This window comes from Carica papaya, chromosome 8, assembly GCF_054855325.1.
Source record: "Carica papaya isolate Zhongbai chromosome 8, ASM5485532v1, whole genome shotgun sequence".
Classification (NCBI taxonomy): domain Eukaryota; kingdom Viridiplantae; phylum Streptophyta; class Magnoliopsida; order Brassicales; family Caricaceae; genus Carica; species Carica papaya.
This window is the reverse complement of record NC_142316.1, coordinates 21,506,810-21,522,106: the sequence shown is the minus strand read 5'-3', so window position 1 is coordinate 21,522,106 and position 15,297 is coordinate 21,506,810. Positions and strand designations below refer to the sequence as shown.

The 15,297-nt window shown below is 45.4% G+C and overlaps 2 non-coding genes and 26 pseudogenes across 2 annotated transcripts; all 28 read right to left on the bottom strand.

The window, feature by feature from the left end:
* Nucleotides 1-183: 183 nt before the first annotated feature.
* Nucleotides 184-302, bottom strand: LOC148252020 (5S ribosomal RNA; annotated as a pseudogene).
* A 206-nt stretch (nt 303-508) lies between these two features.
* Nucleotides 509-627, bottom strand: LOC148252019 (5S ribosomal RNA; annotated as a pseudogene).
* Nucleotides 628-833: 206 nt separating this feature from the next.
* Nucleotides 834-952, bottom strand: LOC148252018 (5S ribosomal RNA; annotated as a pseudogene).
* Nucleotides 953-1,484: 532 nt separating this feature from the next.
* LOC148252017 (5S ribosomal RNA) lies at nt 1,485-1,603 on the bottom strand (annotated as a pseudogene).
* A 206-nt stretch (nt 1,604-1,809) lies between these two features.
* On the bottom strand, nt 1,810-1,928 carry LOC148252016 (5S ribosomal RNA; annotated as a pseudogene).
* A 531-nt stretch (nt 1,929-2,459) lies between these two features.
* Nucleotides 2,460-2,578, bottom strand: LOC148252015 (5S ribosomal RNA; annotated as a pseudogene).
* A 558-nt stretch (nt 2,579-3,136) lies between these two features.
* LOC148252014 (5S ribosomal RNA) lies at nt 3,137-3,255 on the bottom strand (annotated as a pseudogene).
* A 921-nt stretch (nt 3,256-4,176) lies between these two features.
* On the bottom strand, nt 4,177-4,297 carry LOC148252013 (5S ribosomal RNA; annotated as a pseudogene).
* A 207-nt stretch (nt 4,298-4,504) lies between these two features.
* On the bottom strand, nt 4,505-4,623 carry LOC148252012 (5S ribosomal RNA; annotated as a pseudogene).
* Nucleotides 4,624-4,829: 206 nt separating this feature from the next.
* On the bottom strand, nt 4,830-4,948 carry LOC148252011 (5S ribosomal RNA). Its single transcript, XR_015815283.1, has one exon. It is a non-coding gene; the product is annotated as a 5S ribosomal RNA (ribosomal RNA).
* A 561-nt stretch (nt 4,949-5,509) lies between these two features.
* LOC148252010 (5S ribosomal RNA) lies at nt 5,510-5,628 on the bottom strand. The gene has a single exon (XR_015815156.1). It is a non-coding gene; the product is annotated as a 5S ribosomal RNA (ribosomal RNA).
* Nucleotides 5,629-5,832: 204 nt separating this feature from the next.
* LOC148252009 (5S ribosomal RNA) lies at nt 5,833-5,951 on the bottom strand (annotated as a pseudogene).
* A 207-nt stretch (nt 5,952-6,158) lies between these two features.
* On the bottom strand, nt 6,159-6,277 carry LOC148252008 (5S ribosomal RNA; annotated as a pseudogene).
* A 560-nt stretch (nt 6,278-6,837) lies between these two features.
* On the bottom strand, nt 6,838-6,956 carry LOC148252007 (5S ribosomal RNA; annotated as a pseudogene).
* An 886-nt stretch (nt 6,957-7,842) lies between these two features.
* LOC148252006 (5S ribosomal RNA) lies at nt 7,843-7,961 on the bottom strand (annotated as a pseudogene).
* Nucleotides 7,962-8,523: 562 nt separating this feature from the next.
* On the bottom strand, nt 8,524-8,642 carry LOC148252005 (5S ribosomal RNA; annotated as a pseudogene).
* Nucleotides 8,643-9,170: 528 nt separating this feature from the next.
* LOC148252004 (5S ribosomal RNA) lies at nt 9,171-9,289 on the bottom strand (annotated as a pseudogene).
* Nucleotides 9,290-9,845: 556 nt separating this feature from the next.
* Nucleotides 9,846-9,964, bottom strand: LOC148252003 (5S ribosomal RNA; annotated as a pseudogene).
* A 529-nt stretch (nt 9,965-10,493) lies between these two features.
* LOC148252002 (5S ribosomal RNA) lies at nt 10,494-10,612 on the bottom strand (annotated as a pseudogene).
* Nucleotides 10,613-11,168: 556 nt separating this feature from the next.
* LOC148252001 (5S ribosomal RNA) lies at nt 11,169-11,287 on the bottom strand (annotated as a pseudogene).
* Nucleotides 11,288-11,492: 205 nt separating this feature from the next.
* LOC148252000 (5S ribosomal RNA) lies at nt 11,493-11,611 on the bottom strand (annotated as a pseudogene).
* Nucleotides 11,612-11,817: 206 nt separating this feature from the next.
* LOC148251999 (5S ribosomal RNA) lies at nt 11,818-11,936 on the bottom strand (annotated as a pseudogene).
* Nucleotides 11,937-12,139: 203 nt separating this feature from the next.
* Nucleotides 12,140-12,257, bottom strand: LOC148251998 (5S ribosomal RNA; annotated as a pseudogene).
* Nucleotides 12,258-12,817: 560 nt separating this feature from the next.
* On the bottom strand, nt 12,818-12,936 carry LOC148251997 (5S ribosomal RNA; annotated as a pseudogene).
* Nucleotides 12,937-13,823: 887 nt separating this feature from the next.
* On the bottom strand, nt 13,824-13,942 carry LOC148251996 (5S ribosomal RNA; annotated as a pseudogene).
* Nucleotides 13,943-14,146: 204 nt separating this feature from the next.
* Nucleotides 14,147-14,265, bottom strand: LOC148251995 (5S ribosomal RNA; annotated as a pseudogene).
* A 207-nt stretch (nt 14,266-14,472) lies between these two features.
* LOC148251994 (5S ribosomal RNA) lies at nt 14,473-14,591 on the bottom strand (annotated as a pseudogene).
* Nucleotides 14,592-14,798: 207 nt separating this feature from the next.
* On the bottom strand, nt 14,799-14,917 carry LOC148251993 (5S ribosomal RNA; annotated as a pseudogene).
* Between the last annotated feature and the right edge of the window lie 380 nt (nt 14,918-15,297).

Here is a 15,297-nt window from a genome sequence, read left to right as displayed (position 1 = left end):
ATACACTCATTCTCGTACCCTCCCCCCTCCCATCACTTGTTTCCTTGTGCGTTCACTTTGCACATCTCATTCTCGTTATAAAATCGATTAAAATGCCCCTACTTCTTGACTCACATTTGCGTATAAACCAGTGGAGCATAGTTCCAGTCGCGCATAACATCGAACGACCCGTCCGAAAAAAAATTGGTGCGACACGAGAACTTCTCAGGAGGTCACCCATCCAAGTACTACTCTTGCCCAAGCACACTTAGCTGCGGAGTTCTGATGGAATCCGATGCACTAGTGCTTGTGTGATCGCACCTGTTTTATTTCGTGCTGCAAATACATACACTCCTTCTCATTTCTTCTCCCTCCCGTCATTTGTTTCCTGGTGCGATCACACTTCACCTCTCCTTCTCGTTCTAATATCAATTAAAATGCCCATGCGTGTTGACTCACATTTGCGTATAAAGCAGCGGACCATAGTTCCAGTCGCGCGTAACGTCGAACGACCCATCTGAAAAAAAAATGGGTGCAACACGAGAACTTCCCAGGAGGTAATCCATCCTTGTACTACTTTCGCCAAAGCACACTTAACTGCGGAGTTCTGATGGGATCCAGCGCATTAGTGCAGGTATGATCGCGCCCATTTCATTTCATGCTAAAAATACATACACTACTTCTCTTTTCCTCCCCCCTCCCATCATTTGTTTCCTTGTTCGTTCACATTGCACCTCTCATTCTCGTTCTAATATCGATTAAAATGCCCCTGCTTCTTGACTCACATTTGCGTATAAACCAGCAGACGATAGTTCGAGTCACGTGTAACATCGAACGACACATCTAAAAAAAAATGAGTGCAACACGAGAACTTTCCAGGAGGTAACCCATCCTTGTACTACTTTCGCCAAAGCACACTTAACTGCAGAGTTCTGATGGAATCCGGTGCATTTGTGCAGGTATGATCACGCTCGTTTCATTTCGTGCTAAAAATAGATACACTCCTTCTCCTTCCCTCCCCCCTCCCATCATTTGTTTCCTTGTGCGTTCACACTCCACATCTCCTTCTCATTCTAATATCGATTAAAATGCCCCTGCTTCTTGACTCACATTTGCGTTTAAACCAGTGGAGCATAGTTCCAGTCGTGCGTAACGTCGAACGACCCGTCTGAAAAAATATTTGTGCGACACGAGTACTTCTCAGAAGGTCACCCATACGAGCACTACTCTCGCCCAAGCAAACTTAGCTTTGGAGTTCTGATGGAATTCGATGCACTAGTGCTTGTCTGATCGCAACTGTTTCATTTCGCACTGCAAATACATACACTCCTTCTCCTTTCTTCCCCATCCCGTCATTTGTTTCCTGGTGCGTTCAAACTTCACCTCTCCTTCTCATTCTAATATCAATTAAAATTCCCTTGCGGTTTGACTCACATTTACGTATAAACCAGCAGACCATAGTTCAGGTCCCGTGTAACGTCGAACGACCCATCTGAAAAAAAAAATGGGTACAACACGAGAACTTCCCAGGAGGTAACCCATCCTTGTACTACTTTCACCAAAGCACACTTAACTGCGGAGTTCTGATGGGATCCGGTGCATTTGTGCAGGTATGATCGCGGCCATTTCATTTCGTGCTAAAAATAGATACACTCATTCTCCTTCCCTCCCCCCTCCCATCATTTGTTTCCTTGTGCGTTCACACTCCACATCTCCTTCTCGTTCTAATATCGATTAAAATGCTCCTGCTTCTTGACTCACATTTGTGTATAAACCAGTGGAGCATAGTTCCAGTCGCGCGCAACGTCGAACAACCCGTCTGAAAAAAAATTAGTGCGACACGAGAACTTCTCAAGAGGTCACCCATCCGAGTACTACTCTCGCCCAAGCACACTTAGCTTCGGAGTACTGATTGAATCCGATGCACTAGTGCTTGTGTGATCGCACCTGTTTCATTTCGCGCTGCAAATACATACAATCCTTCTCCTTTCTTCCCCCTCCTGTCATTTGCTTCCTGGTGTGTTCACACTTCACCTCTCCTTCTCGTTCTAATATCAATTAAAATGCCCCTGTGTCTTGACTCACATTTGCGTATAAAGTAGCGAACCATAGTTCCAGTCGCGCGTAACGTCAAATGACCCACTGAAAAAAAAATTGGGTGCAACATAAGAACTTCCCAGAAGCGAATCCATCCCTGTACTACTTTCGCCAAAGCACACTTAACTGCGGAGTTCTGAAGGGATCGAGTGCATTTGTGCAGGTATGATCGCACCTGTTTCATTTCAAGCTGAAAATACATACACTCATTCTTCTTCCCTCCCCCCTCCCATCATTTGTTTCCTTATTCGTTCACACTGCACCTCTCCTTCTTGTTCTAATATTGATTAAAATGTCCTTGCTTCTTAACTCACATTTGCGTATAAACCAGCGGACCATAGTTCCAGTCGCGTGCAACGTCGAACGACCCATCTGAAAAAAAATTCGTGCGACACAAGGACTTCCCAGGAGGTCATCCATCCGAATACTACTATCGCCCAAGAACACTTAACTGCAGAGTTCTGATGGGAACCGGTGCATTAGTGCTGGTATGATCGCACCTGTTTAATTTCGCGCTGCAAATACATAGACTCCTTCTCCTTTCTTCCCCCTCCCGTAATTTGTTTCCATGTGCGTGCGCATTGCACCTCCCATTTTCGTTCAAATATAAAGTAAAATGCAACGGCGCCGTGACTCATATTTGCGAATAAACCTGTGGACCATAATTCAAGTCGCGCGTAACATCAAAAGAACCTTTTACAAAAAATTGGGTTCAACACGAGGACTTCCCAAGAAAATGGGTGAAATATAAGGACTTCGCAGGAGGTCACCCATCCTAACTACTCTCGCCCAAGTACCCTTAACTTGCGGAGTTCTGATAGAATCCGTTGCATTAGTGCTGGCATGATCGCTCATGTTTCATTCTGCGCTGCAAATACATACACTCTTTCTCCTTCCATCCCTCCTCCCGTCATTTATTTCCTCGTACGTGCAATATGCATCTCTCTTTCTCGTTCTAATATCAAATAAAATGCCCCAGCACCGTGACTCACCTTTGCGAATGAACCAACGGTTCATAATTCCATTCGAGCGTAACGTCGAACGACCCATCTGAAAGAAAAAAGTGCAACACGAGGACTTCCCAGGAGGTCACCCATCCAAGTACTACTCTCGCCCAAGCACACTTAACTGCAGAATTCTGATAGAATCCATTGCATTAGTGCTGGTATCATCGCTCATGTTTCATTCTGCGCTGCAAATACATACACTCTTTCTCCTTCCATCCCCCCTCCCATCATTTATTTCCTTGTACGTGCACTCTGCATCTCTCTTTCTCGTTCTAATATCAAGTAAAATGCCCCGGCACCGTGACTAACCTTTGCGAATGAACCAGTGGTTCATAATTCTATTCGCGCGTAACGTCGAATGACCCATCTGAAAAGAAAATGGGTGCAACACGAGAACTTCCCAAGAAAATGGGTGAAATATATGGACTTCGCAGGAGGTCACCCATCCTAGTACTACTCTCACCCAAGCACCCTTAACTTGCGGAGTTCTGATTGAATCCATTGCATTAGTGCTGGTATGATTGCTCATGTTTCATTTTGCGCTACAAATACATACACTCTTTCTCCTTCCATCCCCACTCCCATCATTTGTTTCCTTATGCGTGCACCCTACATCTCTCCTTCTAGTTCTAATAACAAGTAAAATGCCCCGGTACCGTGACTCACCTTTGCGAAAGAACCAGCGGTTCATAATTCCATTCGCGCGTAACGTCGAACGACCCATCTGAACAAGAAAATGGGTGCAACACGAGAACTTCCCAAGAAAATGAATGAAATATATGGACTTCGCAAGAGGTCACCCATCCTAGTACTACTCTCGCCCAAGCACCCTTAACATGTGGAGTTCTGATAGAATCCGTTGCATTAGTGCTGGTATGATCGCTCGTGTTTCATTCTACGCTGCAAATACATACACTCTTTCTCCTTCCATCCCCCCTTTCGTCATTTGTTTCCTTGTGCGTGCACTCTACATCTATCCTTCTCGTTTTAATATGAAGTAAAATACCCCAGCACCGTGACTCACTTTTGCAAATGAACCAGCGGTTCATAATTCCATTTGCGCGTAACGTCGAACGACCCATCCGAAAAAAAATTAGTGCAACACGAGGACTTCCCAGGAGGTCACCCATCCGAGTACTACTCTCTCGCCCAAGCACACTTAATTGCGGAGTTCTGATGGGATCTGGTGCATTAGTGCTGGTATGATCGCACTTGTTTCAATTCGCGCTGCAAATACATACACTCCTTCTCCTTTCTTCCCCTTTCCGTCATTTGTTTCCTGGTGCGTTCATACTTCACCTCTCTTTCTCGTTCTAATATCAATTAAAATACCCATGCGTCTTGACTCACATTTGCGTATAAACCAGCGGAACATAGTTCCAATCGCGCATAACTTCGAACGACCCATCTGAAAAAAAAAATGGGTGCAACACGAGAACTTCCCATGAGGTAACCCATCCTTGTACTACTTTTGCCAAAGCACATTTAACTGCGGAGTTCTGATGGGATCCGGTGCATTTGCGCTGGTATGATCGCACCTGTTTCATTTCGTGCTGAAAATACATACACTCCTTCTCCTTCCCTCCCCCCTCCCATCATTTGTTTCCTTGTTCGTTCACACTGTACCTCTCCTCCTCGTTCTAATATTGATTAAAATGCTCCTGCTTCTTGACTCAAATTTGCGTATAAACCAGCGGACCATAGTTCCAGTCGCGCGTAATGTCGAACGACCCGTCTGAAAAAAAATTGGTGCGACACGAGGACTTCCCAGGAGGTCACCCATTCGAGTACTACTCTCGCCCAAGCACACTTAACTGCAGAGTTCTGATGGGATTCGGTGCATTAGTGCTGGTATGATCGCACCAGTTTAATTTTGCGCTGCAAATACATGCACTCCTTCTCCTATCTTCCCCCTCCCGTTATTTGTTTCCTTGTGTGTGCGCACTGCACCTCCCGTTCTTGTTCAAATATCATGTAAAATGCCACGGCGCCGTGACTCACATTTGCGAATAAACCTGCGGACAAAAATTCAAGTCACACGTAACGTCGAAAGAATCATCTGCAAAAAAATGGGTGCAATGTGAGGACTTCGCAAGAAAATGGGTGAAATATAAGGACTTCGCAGGAGGTCACCCATCCTAGTACTACTGTCGCCCAAGCACCCGTAACTTGCGGAGTTCATATAGAATCCGTTGCATTAGTGCTGGTATGATCGCTCATGTTTCATTCTGCGCTGCAAATACATACACTCTTTCTCCTTCCATCCCCCCTCCCGTCATTTGTTTCCTTGTGCGTGCACTCTGCATCTATCCTTCTCGTTCTAATATCAAGTAAAATACCCCGACACCGTGACTCACTTTTGCGAATGAACCAGCGGTTCATAATTCCATTTGCGCGTAACGTCGAACGACCCATCCGAAAAAAAATGGGTGCAACACGAGGACTTCCCAGGAGGTCACCCATCCAAGTACTACTCTCACCCAAGCACACTTAACTGCAGAGTTCTGATGGGATCCGGTGAATTCGTGCTGGTATGATCGCACCTGTTTCATTTCGCGCTGCAAATACATACACTCCTTCTCCTTTCTTCCCCCTCCCGTCAATTGTTTTCTGGTGCGTTCACACTTCACCTCTCCTTCTCGTTCTAATATGAAGTAAAATGCCACGGCACCGTGACTCACCTTTGCGAATGAACCAGCGGTTCATAATTCCATTCGCACGTAATGTCGAACGACCCATCTGAAAAAAATGGGTGCAAAACATGGACTTCCCAGGAGGTCACCTGTCTGAATACCACTCTCGCCCAAGCACACTTAACTGCGGAGTTCTGATGGGATTCGGTGCATTAGTCCTGGTATGATCACACCTGTTTAATTTAGTACAGCAAATACATACACTCCTTCTACTTTCATCCCCCGCCCATCATTTGTTTCGTGGTGCGTTCACACTTCACCTCCGGTTCTCGTTCTAATATCAATTAAAATGCCCCTGCGTCTTGACTCATATTTGCGTATAAACCAGCGGATAAAAGTTCCAGTCGCGCGTAAAGTCGAACGACCCATCTGAAAAAAAAAATTGGTGCAACACGAGTACTTCCCAGGAAGTATCCCATCCTTGTACTACTTTCACCAAAGCACACTTAACTGCGGAGTTCTAATGGGATCCGGTGCATTTGTGCTGGTATGATCACACCTGTTTAATTTCGCACTGCAAATACATAAACTCCTTCTCCTTTCTTCCCCCTCCCGTCATTTGTTTCCTTGTGCGTGCGCACTGCACCTCCCGTTCTCGTTCAAATATCAAGTAAAGTACCACGGCACCGTGACTTAATTTGCGAATAAACCTGCGTACCATAATTCAAGTCGCGCGCAACGTCGAAAGAAACATCTACAAAAAAATGGGTGCAACACAAGGACTTCCCAAAAAAATGGGTGAAATATAAAGACTTCGCAAGAGGTCACCCATCCTAGTCCTACTCTCGCAGAAGCACCCTTAACTTGCGGAGTTCTGATAGAATCCGTTGCACTAATGCTTGTATGATCGCTCATGTTTCATTCTGCGCTGCAAATACATACTCTCTTTCTCCTTCCATCCCCCCTCCTGTCATTTATTTCCTTGTGCGAGCACTCTACATCTCTCCTTCTCGTTCTAATATCAATTAAAATGCCCCAGCACCGTGACTCACCTTTGCAAATGAACCAGCGGTTCATAATTCGATTCACGCGTAACGTCGAACGACCCATCCGAAAAAGAATGGGTGCAACACGAGGACTTCCCAGGAGGTCACCCATCCGAGTACTACTCTCGCCCAAACACACTTGACTGTGAAGTTCTGATGGGATCTGGTGCATTAGTGCTGGTATGATCGCACCTGTTTCATTTCGCGCTGCAAGTGCATACACTCCTTCTCTTTTCTTCCCCCTCCCGTCATTTGTTTCCTGGTGCGTTCACACTTCACCTCTCCTTCTCGTTCTAATATCAATTATAAAGCCCCTGCATCTTGACTCACATTTGCGTATAAACCAGTGGACCATAGTTCCAGTCACGCGTAACGTCGAACGACTCATCTGAAAAAAAAAATGGGTTCAACACGAGAACTTCCCAGGAGGTAACCCATCCTTGTACTACTTTTGCAAAAGCACACTTAACTGTGGTGTTCTGATGGGATCCAGTGCACTTGTTCTGGTATGATCGCACATGTTTAATTTCGCACTGTAAATACATTCACTCCTTCTCCTTTCTTCCCCCTCCCGTCATTCGTTTCCTTGTGCGTGCGCACTGCACCTCCCATTCTCGTTCAAATATCAAGTAAAATGCCACAGCGCCGTGACTCACATTTGTAAATAAACCTGCGGACCATAATTCAAGTCGCGCGTAAGGTCGAAAGAATCATCTACAAAAAAATGGGTGCAACACGAGGACTTCCTAAGAAAATTAGTGAAATATAAGGACTTCGTAGGAGGTTACCCATCCTAGTACTACTCTTGCCCAATCACCCTTAACTTGCGGAGTTCTGATAGAATCTGTTGCATTAGTGCTGGCATGATCGCTCTTGTTTCATTCTACGCTGCAAATACATACACTATTTCTCCTTCGATCCCCATCCCGTCATTTGTTTCCTTGTGCGTGCACTCTGCATCTCTCCTTCTCGTTCTAATATCAAGTAAAATGCCCCGGCACCGTGACTCACCTTTGCGAATGAACCAGCGGTTCATACTTCCATTCGCGTGTAACGTCGAACGACTCATCCGAAAACAAATGAGTGCAACAGGAGGACTTCCCAAGAGGTCACCCATCCGAGTACTTCTCTCGCCTAAGCAAACTTAGCTGCGGAGTTCTGATGGGATCCGGTGCATTAGTGCTGGTATGATCGCACCTGTTTAATTTTGCGTTGCAAATACATACACTCCTTCTCCTTTCTTCCCCCTCCCGTCATTTGTTTCCTTGAGTGTGCGCACTGCATCTCCCTTTCACGTTCAAATATAAACTAAAATGCCACGGCGTCATGACTCTCATTTGCGAATAAACCTGCGAACCATAATTCAAATAGCACGAAACGTCGAAAGAATCGTCTGCCAAAAAATGGGTGCAAAACGAGGACTTCCCAAAGAAAATGGGTGAAATATAAGGAGTTCGTAGGAGGTCACCCATCCTAGTACTGCTCTCGCCAAAGCATCCTTAACTTGCGGACTCCTGATAGAATTAGTTGCATTAGTACTGGTATGATTGCTCATGTTTCATTCTGCGCTGCAAATACATACACTCTTTCTCCTTCCATCCCCCCTCCCGTCATTTGTTTCCTTGTGCGTGCACTCTGCATCCCTCATTCTTGTTCTAATATCAAGTAAAATGCCTCGTTACCGTGACTCACCTTTGCGAATGAACCAGCGGTTCATAAATCCATTCGTGCGTAACGTCGAACGACCCATCCAAAAAAAAATGCGTGCAACACGAGGACTTCCTAGGAGGTCACCCATACGAGTACTACTCTCGCCCAAGCACACTTATCTGCGGAGTTCTGATGGGATCTGGTGCATTAGTGCTAGTATGATCGAACATGTGTCATTTCGCGCTGCAAATAAATACACTCCTTCTCCTTTCTTCCCCCTCCCGTCATTTGTTTCCTGGTGCGTTCATACTTCACCTCTCCTTCTCGTTCTAATATCAATTAAAATGCCCCTGCGTCATGACTCACATTTGTGTATAAAACAGTGGACCATAGTTCCAGTCGCGCGTAACGTCGAACGACCCATCTGAAAAAAAAATGGGTGCAACACGAGAACTTCCAATGAGATAACCCATCCTTATAATACTTTCGCCAAAGCACACTTAATTGCGGAGTACTGATTCCCGTGCATTTGTGGTGGTATGATCGCACCTGTTTAATTTTGTGCCGCAAATACATACACTCCTTCTCCTTCCCTCCCCCCTCCCGTCACTTGTTTCCTTGTGCGTTCACACTGCACCACTCCTTCTCGTTCTAATATCGATTAAAATGCCCCTGCTTCTTGACTCACATTTGCGTATAAACCAGCTGACCATAGTTCCAGTCGATCGTAACGTTGAATGACCCGTCTGAAAAAAAAATTTGTGCGACACGAGAACTTCCCAAGAGGTCACCCATCCAAGAACTACTCTCGCCCAAGCACACTTAACTGCAGAGTTCTGATGAGATCCACTGCATTGGAGCTGGTATGATCGAACTATTTAATTTTGCGCTGCAAATACATACACTCATTCTCCTTTCTTCCCCCTCCCGTCATTTGTTTCCTTGTGCGTGCGCACTGCAACTCCCGTTCTCGTTCTACTATCAAGTAAAATGCCACAGCGCCGTAACTCACATTTGCAAATAAACTTGCAGACCATAATTCAAGTCGCGCGAAAAGTCGAAAGAATCATTTGCAAAAAAATGGGTGCAACACGAGGACTTCACAATAAAATGTGTGAAATATAAGGACTTCGCTGGAGGTCACCCATCTTAGTACTACTCTCGCCCAAGCACCCTTAACTGCAGAGTTCTGATAGAATCCGTTACATTAGCGCTGGTATGATCTCTCATGTTTCATTCTGCGCTGCAAATACATACTCTTTCTCCTTCCATCCCCCCTCCCGTCATTTGTTTTCTTGTGCGAGCACTCTACATCTCTCTTTCTGGTTCTAATATCAAGTAAAATACCCTGACACCGTGACTCGCCTTGGCGAATGAACCAGCGGTTCATAAATCCAATCGCGCATAACCTCGAACGACCCATCCAAAAAAAAAGGGTGCAACACGAGGACTTCCCAGGAGGTCACCGATCCGAGTACTACTCTCGCCCAAACACACTTAACTATGGAGTTCTGATAGGACCTGGTGCATTAGTGCTGGTATGATCGTACCTGTTTCATTTCGCGCTGCAAATAAATACCCTCCTTCTCCTTTCTTCCCCCTCCCGTCATTTGTTTCCTGGTGCGTTCACACTTCACCTCTCCTTCTCATTCTAATATCAATTAAAATGCCCCTGTGTCTTGACTCACATTTGCGTATAAACCAGCGGACCATAGTTCCAGTCGCGCGTAACTTCGAACGACCCATCTGAAAAAAAAAATGGGTGCAACACGAGAACTTTCAATGAGATAACCCATCCTTATAATACTTTCGCCAAAGAACACTTAACTGCGGAGTACTGATTCTGGTGCATTTGTGGTGGTATGATCGCACCTGTTTAATTTTGTGCCGCAAATACATACACTCCTTCTCCTTCCCTCCCCCCTCCCGTCACTTGTTTCCTTGTGCGTTCACACTGCACCACTCCTTCTCGTTCTAATATCGATTAAAATGCCCCTGCTTCTTGACTCACATTTGCGTATAAACCAGCTGACCATAGTTCCAGTCGATCGTAACGTTGAATGACCCGTCTGAAAAAAAAATTTGTGCGACACGAGAACTTCCCAGGAGGTCACCCATCCAAGAACTACTCTCGTCCAAGCACACTTAACTGCAGAGTTCTGATGAGATCCACTGCATTGGAGCTGGTATGATCGAACTATTTTATTTTACGCTGCAAATACATACACTCCTTCTCCTTTCTTCCCCCTCCCGTCATTTGTTTCCTTGTGAGTGCGCACTGCAACTCCCGTTCTCGTTCTACTATCAAGTAAAATGCCACAGCGCCGTAACTCACATTTGCGAATAAATTTGCAGACCATAATTCAAGTCGCGTGAAGTGTCGAAAGAATCATTTGCAAAAAAATGGGTGCAACACGAGGACTTCACAATAAAATGTGTGAAATATAAGGACTTCGCTGGAGGTCACCCATCTTAGTACTACTCTCGCCCAAGCACCCTTAACTGTAGAGTTCTGATAGAATCCGTTACATTAGCGCTGGTATGATCTCTCATGTTTCATTCTGCGCTGCAAATACATATTCTTTCTCCTTCCATCCCCCCTCCCGTCATTTGTTTTCTTGTGCGAGCACTCTACATCTCTCTTTCTGGTTCTAATATCAAGTAAAATACCCCGTCACCGTGACTCGCCTTGGCGAATGAACCAGCGGTTCATAAATTCATTCGCGCATAACCTCGAACGACCCATCCAAAAAAAAAGGGTGCAACACGAGGACTTCCCAGGAGGTCACCAATCCGAGTACTACTCTCGCCCAAACACACTTAACTATGGAGTTCTGATAGGACCTGGTGCATTAGTGCTGGTATAATCGTACCTGTTTCATTTCGCGCTGCAAATAATTACCCTCCTTCCCCTTTCCTCCCCCTCCCGTCATTTGTTTCCTGGTGCGTTCGCACTTCACATCTCCTTCTCGTTCTAATATCAATTAAAATGCCCCTGCGTCTTGACTCACATTTGCGTATAAACCAGCGGACCATAGTTCCAGTCGCGCGTAACGTCGAACGACCCATCTGAAAAAAAAAGGGTGCAACACGAGAACTTCTCAGGAGTTAACCCATCCTTGTACTACTTTTGCCAAAGCACACTTAACTGCGGAGTACTTATGGGATCCGGTGCATTTGTGCTGGTATAATCGCACCTGTTTCATTTTGTGCTGAAAATACATACACTCCTTTTCCTTCCCTCCCCTCTCCCATCATTTGTTTCCTTGTCCGTTCACACAATACCTCTCCTTCTCGTTCTAATATCAATTAAAATGTCCCTTCTTCTTCACTCACATTTGCGTATAAACCAGCTGACTATAATTCCAGTCGCGCATAACGTCGAACGACCCGTCTGAAAAAAAATTGGTGCGACACGAGGACTTCTCAAGAGGTCACCCATCCGAGTACAACTCTAGCCAAAGCACACTTAACTGCGGAGTTCTGATGGGATATGGTGCATTTGTGCTAGTATGATCACACTTATTTCATTGTGTGTTGAAAATACATACACTCCTCCTTCCCTCCCCCCTTCCATCATTTGTTTCCTTGTGCGTTCACACTGCACCACTCCTTCTCGTTCTAATATCAATTCAAATGCCCCTGCTTCTTCACTCATATTTGCGTATAAACCAGCAGACCAAAGTTCCAGTCACGCGTAACGTCAAACGACCCATCTGAAAAAAAATTTGTGCGACACGAGGACTTCTCAGGAGGTCACCCATCCGAGTACTACTCTCGCCCAAGCACACTTTACTGCAGAGTCTGATGGGATGCGGTGCTTTAGTGCTGGTATGATCGCAAATGATTAATTTCGCACTGCAAATACATACACTTCTTCTCCTTTCTTCCCCGTCCCGTTATTTGTTTCCTTGTGCGTGCCACTGCGCCTCCCGTTCTCGTTTTAATATCAAGTAAAATGCCACGGCGCTGTGACTCACATTTGCGAATAAACCTGCGGACCATAATTCAAGTCGCGCGTAACGTCGAAGGAATCATCTGCAAAAAAATGGGTGCAACACGGGGACTTCCCAAGAAAATGGGTGAAATATAAGGACTTCGCAGGAGGTCACCCATCCTAGTACTACTCTCGCCCAAGCATCCTTAACTTGCGGAGTCCTGATAGAATCCGTTGCATTAGTGCCTGTATGATCGCTCATGCTTCATTCTGCGCTGCAAATACATACACTCTTTCTCCTTCTATCCCCCCTCCCGTCATTAGTTTCCTTGTGCATGCACTCTGCATCTCTCCTTCTCGTTCTAATATCAAGAAAAATGTGACGGCATCGTGACTCACCTTTGCGAATGAACAAGCGGTTCATAATTCCATTCGCGAGTAATGTCGAACGACCCATCCTAGAAAAAATGGGTGAAACACGAGGACTTCCCTAGAGGTCACCCATCCGAGTAATACTCTCATCCAAGCACATTTAACTGCGGAGTTCTGATAGGATCCGGTGAATTAGTGCTGGTATGATCGCACATATTTCATTTCGCGCTGCAAATACATACACACCTTCTCCTTCCCTCCCCCCTCTCATCATTTGTTTCCTTATGTGTTCACACTGCACCTCTCCTTCTCATTCTAATATCGATTAAAATGCCCCTGTTTCTTGACTCACATTTGCGTATAAACCTGCAGACAATAGTTCCAGTCGCGCGTAACGTCGAACGACCCGTCTGAAAAAAAATTAGTGCGACACGAGGACTTCCCAGGACGTCACCCATCCGAGTACTACTCTCGCTCAAGCACACATAACTGCGGAGTTCTTATGGGATCCAGTGCATTAGTGCTGGTATGATAACTCCTATTTAATTTTGCGCTGCAAATAGATAAACTCCCTCTCCTTTCTTCCCCCTCCCATCATTTGTTTCCTTGTGCCTGTGCACTGCACCTCCCGTTCTCGTTCTAATATCAAGTAAAATGCTACAGTGCCGTGATTCAATTTGCGAATAAACCTGCGGACCATAATTCAAGTCGTGTGTAATGTCGAAAGAATCATCTGCAAAAAAATGGGTGCAACACGAGGACTTCCCAAGAAAATGGATAAAATATAAGGACATCGAAGGAGGTCGCCCATCTTAGGACTACTCTCGCCCAAGCACCCTTAACTTGCGGAGTTCTGATAGAATCCGGTGCATTTGTGCTGGTATGATCGCACCTGTTTCATTTGGTACTGAAAATACATACACTCTTTCTCCTTCCATTGCCCCTCCCGTCATTTGTTTCCTTGTGCGTGCACTCTGCATCTCTCCTTCTCGTTCTAATATCAAGTAAAATGCTCCCGCACCGTGACTCACCTTTGTGAATGAACTAGCGATTCATAATTCCATTCGCGCATAATGTCGATCGACCCATCCGAAAAAAAAAATGGGTGCAACACGAGGACTTCCCAGGAAGTCACCCATCCGAGTACTAATCTCGCCCAAGCATACTTAGCTGCAGAGTTCTGATGGGATCCGGTGCATTAGTGATGGTATGATCGAGCCTGTTTCATTTTGCGCTATAAATACATACACTCATTCTCCTTTCTTTCCCCTCCCGTCATTTGTTTCCTGGTGCGTTCACACTTCACCTCTCCTTCTCGTTCTAATATCAATTAAAATGCCCTACGTCTTAACTCACATTTTTGTATAAACCAGCGGACCATAGTTCCAGTTGCGCGTAACGTCGAACGACCCATCTAAAAAAAAAAGGGTGCAACATGAGAACTTCCCAGGAGGTAACCTATCCTTGTACTACTTTCGCCAAAGCACACTTAATTGCGGAGCTCTGATGGGATCCAGTGCATTTGTGCTGGTATGATCGCACCAGTTTCATTTCGTGTTGAAAATACATACACTCTTTCTCCTCCCCTCTCCCCCTCCCATAATTTGTTTCCTTGTGCATTCACACTGCACCTCTTAATCTCGTTCTAATATCGATTAAAATGCCTATGTTTCTTGACTCACATTTGCGTATAAACAAGCGGACCATAGCTCAAGTCGCGCGTAACGTCAAACGACCCGTCTGAAAAAAAATTGGTGCGACATGAGGACTTCCCAGGAGTTCACCCATCTGAGTACTACTCTCGCCCAATCACACTTAACTACAGAGTTAAGATTGGATCCGGTGCATTAGTGCTGGTATGATCGCACCTGTTTAATTTCGCGCTGCAAATACATACACTCCTTATCCTTTCTTCTCCGTCCCGTCATTTGTTTCCTAGTGCGTTCACACTTCACCTCTCCTTCTCGTTCTAATATCAATTAAAATGCCCCTGCGTCTTGACTCACATTTGCATATAAACCAGCGGACCATAGTTCCAGTCGTGCGTAACGTCGAACGACCCATCTGAAAAAAAGAATGTGTGCAACACGAGAACTTCCCAGGAGGTAACCCATCCTTGTACTACTTTCGCCAAAACACACTTAACTGCGGAGTTCGGATGGGATCCGGTGCATTAGTGCTGGTATGATCGCACCTGATTAATTTCGTGCTACAAATACATTCACTCCTTCTCCTTTCTTCCCCCTCCCGTTCTCGTTCAAATATTAAGTAAAATGCCACGGCGCCATGACTCACATTTCCAAATAAACCTGCGGACCATAATTCAAGTCGCGCGTAACGTTGAAACAATCATCCGCAAAAAAATGGATGCAACACGAGGACTTCCTAAGAAAATGGGTGAAATATAAGGACTTCGTAGGAGGTCACCCATCCTAGTACTACTATCACCCATGCACCCTTAACTTACGAAGTTCTGATAGAATTCGTTGCATTAGTGCTGGTATGATCGCACATGTTTCATTCTACGCTGCAAATACATACACTCTTTCTCCTTCCATCCCCCCTCCCGTCATTTG